At 41.8% G+C, this 3,787-nt stretch overlaps 1 non-coding gene across 1 annotated transcript; it reads right to left on the reverse strand.

Moving 5' to 3' along the window:
• Positions 1 to 561: 561 nt before the first annotated feature.
• Positions 562 to 645, reverse strand: Trnas-gga (transfer RNA serine (anticodon GGA)). Its single transcript is given in 2 exon segments — positions 562 to 596; positions 606 to 645. It is a non-coding gene; the product is annotated as a tRNA-Ser (tRNA).
• Positions 646 to 3,787: the final 3,142 nt, after the last annotated feature.

Here is a 3,787-nt window from a genome sequence, read left to right on the forward strand (position 1 = left end):
ATCCACACTGAAGTATTCACAGTAACGGCAAGTGGTAAACAGGCAGTTTAAAGACACAACAGCGCACTTAGCAAGTTGGTGCCGCTGATTGTTTGGATGCAAACTTAAAAATCTCGCAAATTTTGGGCAGCAACTCATACCGTGTGCGACCTAAATGATTCTAAGCTAAGAGTAATGACACTGACTTGGCTATACATGTTAGGGATTTAAAGTCCCCTGCCCCATTATTTTATCAACATGTGAAGGCGTATCTGTGAAACTACTGCAGCTATTCTGGTAAGGATGCAAACTCCACTTGTTTAGTTTAGCGGTAACGGGTTCGATTCCATGCCGGGTTGGAGATTTTCTCCGCTCGTGGTCTGGGTGTTGTGTTGTCCGCATCATCGTTTCGTCCTCATCACCGGCGCGCAAGTCGCTCAGTGTGGCGTTGACTGAAATAAGACTTGCAAAAAATGGTTCAAATGACTCTGAGCACTATGGGACTCAACTGCTGTGGTCATAAGTCCCCTAGAACTTAGAACTACTTAAACCTAACTAACCTAAGGACATCACACACATCCATGCCCGAGGCAGGATTCGAACCTGCGACCGCAGTGGTCGTGCGGTTCCAGACTGTAGCGCCTTTAACCGCTCGGCCACTCCGGCCGGCTTAAGACTTGCACTCAGCGACCGAACTTCCCCGGATGGAGCCTACCGACCAACAATGCCACACTCTCATCTCATTTCATTTTGTGTATATATTTTAGAATTATACACTATGATGAATGAGAATTTTATGTATTGTAGTCTATTCCATATTTGAATGGAGTCTGGAGTGACATCAGGTAGCGATAATGTGAACTACGAGCTGCACAGCTAGAGAGGAGGTGGTATCTTCCAGGAAAAGTACTAAACTAGACAGCCTCCCCATTTCCAGACAGCAGGAAGCTTGACCAGATCCTACACGGTCTCATCAAAAGTGTTCAGACACTCCTATTTAATGTGATATTGACCACGTGATGTCACAAGGGCCGGATCCGCCAGTATAATAGGAGTGGGGGGGGGGGGGCAGTATTCCATTTTCAGGAGAGTTACAGCAGAAGAATTCGCTCAGGAGAGCTCAATGACATCAGCGTGGACTAGTCATTGGACGTCACTCGAGTAGAAAATCCATGAGGGACATTTTAATCCTGACTAATCGACTGTTGTGAATGTGGAGTGCAATAGTAAAGTACGAAGGAGCTGCTCTTACGTTTGTAAGTAGGCTGTTTATGTTTTCTTTATGTAAGTAGGCTGTTTATGTTTTCTTATTGGCAACGTTACGTAGCGTTCTATATGAAAATCACTGGCTGTGCTGTGTGCAGTCTGTGGCTAGTTTGCATTGTTGTCTGCCATTGTAGTGTTGGGCAGCGGCAGCTGGATGTGAACAGCACGTAGCGTTGCGCAGTTGGAGGTGAGCCGCCAGCAGTGGTGGATGTGGGGAGAGAGATGGCGGAGTTTTGAAATTTGTTATACTGGATATTATGAACTGCTATGTACAGGGCTATTACAAATGATTGAAGCGATTTCATAAATTCACTGTAGCTCCATTCATTGACATATGGTCACGACACATTACAGATACGTAGAAAAACTCATAAAGTTTTGTTCGGCTGAAGCCGCACTTCAGGTTTCTGCCGCCAGAGCACTCGAGAGTGCAGTGAGACAAAATGGCGACAGGAGCCGAGAAAGCGTATGTCGTGCTTGAAATGCACTCACATCAGTCAGTCATAACAGTGCAACGACACTTCAGGACGAAGTTCAACAAAGATCCACCAACTGCTAACTCCATTCGGCGATGGTATGCGCAGTTTAAAGCTTCTGGATGCCTCTGTAAGGGGAAATCAACGGGTCGGCCTGCAGTGAGCGAAGAAACGGTTGAACGCGTGCGGTCAAGTTTCATGCGTAGCCCGCAGAAGTCGACGAATAAAGCAAGCAGGGAGCTAAACGTACCACAGGATGGTTCTCCACCGCACTTCCATCATGATGTTCGGCATTTATTAAACAGGAGATTGGAAAACCGATGGATCGGTCGTGGTGGAGATCATGATCAGCAATTCATGTCATGGCCTCCACGCTCTCCTGACTTAACCCCATGCGATTTCTTTCTGTGGGGTTATGTGAAAGAGTCAGTGTTTAAACCTCCTCTACCAAGAAACGTGCCAGAACTGCGAGCTCGCATCAACGATGCTTTCGAACTCATTGATGGGGACATGCTGCGCCGAGTGTGGGAGGAACTTGATTATCGGCTTGATGTCTGCCGAATCACTAAAGGGGCACATATCGAACATTTGTGAATGCCTAAGAAAACTTTTTGTGTTTTTGTATGTATGTGCAAAGCATTGTGAAAATATCTCAAATAATAAAGTTATTGTAGAGCTGTGAAATCGCTTCAATCATTTGTAATAACCCTGTATATTATGGTTTTTCAACACTATTAAGGTAAATACATTGTTTGTTCTCTATTAAAATCTTTCATTTGCTAACTATCCCTATCAGTAGTTAGTGGCTTCAGTAGTTTGAATCGTTTATTTAGCTGGCAGTAGTGGCGCTCGCCGTATTGCAGTAGTTCGAGTAACGAAGATTTTTGTGAGGTAAGTGATTTGTGAAAGGTATAGGTTAATGTTAGTCAGGGCCATTCTTTTGTAGGGATTTTTGAAAGTCAGACTGCGTTGCGCTAAAAAATATTGTGTGTCAGTTTAAGCACAGTCTTGTATAATTGTTCTAAGGGGATGTGCTAATGAGATTCTAATGCAACATTTTCGTTTACTTGAAAATACATTCTGGATTTAAGGTACTTTCTGTGAGATAACAGATGAGACAGTGGTTAGTTTATGTGACAGCTACATGATTTTATCACGACGCTACTAATGAGTGACAATTTACAATGTTGATTTTGCGGTGTATCTGTTTTATATCTGCACAGTTTTTCTGAATTATTCTGGAAAGTAAAACATGTTTTAGTAGTAACTTTTGTGGTATAGCTACAAGGAGACAGCCTTTTCCATAGCACAACAATACGTTACAGCACAGTACTTTCTTTATCACGGCAATAAGCGTAATAACTAAGATATCTATACGCAAAGCATTTCACTTTTGTTTATCATGAGGTAAGTACATTGACTTCGGCAGAACTTAGCTTTCGGAGGACGATAACTACGACACTTCCACAGAGATTATCTTACAGCAAAGACGCACATTTAGCGCTACAGGACACGTATTTGAGTTATTAATTTTGTACTTGAAACATTTATTTTTAAAGATTTTTGAATTACAAAGAAAGTTTTCCGTGATACATTTTATTCCATTGCTGTAATCTGTAACACCTGAGGATATAATTACATTAATCCTCAGGGGGGTACACGCTTACTTTGTGTACCATGTGTCTGGCAAGCACAAGCAGCCCTAGCTAATATGGTATTTGCTTATACAACTTTACATATCGGTACCATATTTCTCTAACACAAATTACACAGCTATCTGATCATTTAACTGAGAGAGACAAACATTTTTTTACTATGTCAGTGACAGATATTTATGCAATTACACAGCTGGATAACTTCACATTTACCAAATTGTATTTTGTCTGTACTATGTGAAATGTTCATATTTTTTCAGAACCATTGTGATACTATGAGAGCTTTGAATGATGTATTTGGTATGAGATCATGATTTTTAAAGTACGTTTGAGGTAGATGTCACTACTGAAATGAGCAGAGAATCTTCTTTAGGTTTTGAAATTATTGGAGGAAGCTACGACGATTTTGAG

Source organism: Schistocerca cancellata, chromosome 2 (genome assembly GCF_023864275.1).
Source record: "Schistocerca cancellata isolate TAMUIC-IGC-003103 chromosome 2, iqSchCanc2.1, whole genome shotgun sequence".
Lineage (NCBI taxonomy): Eukaryota > Metazoa > Arthropoda > Insecta > Orthoptera > Acrididae > Schistocerca > Schistocerca cancellata.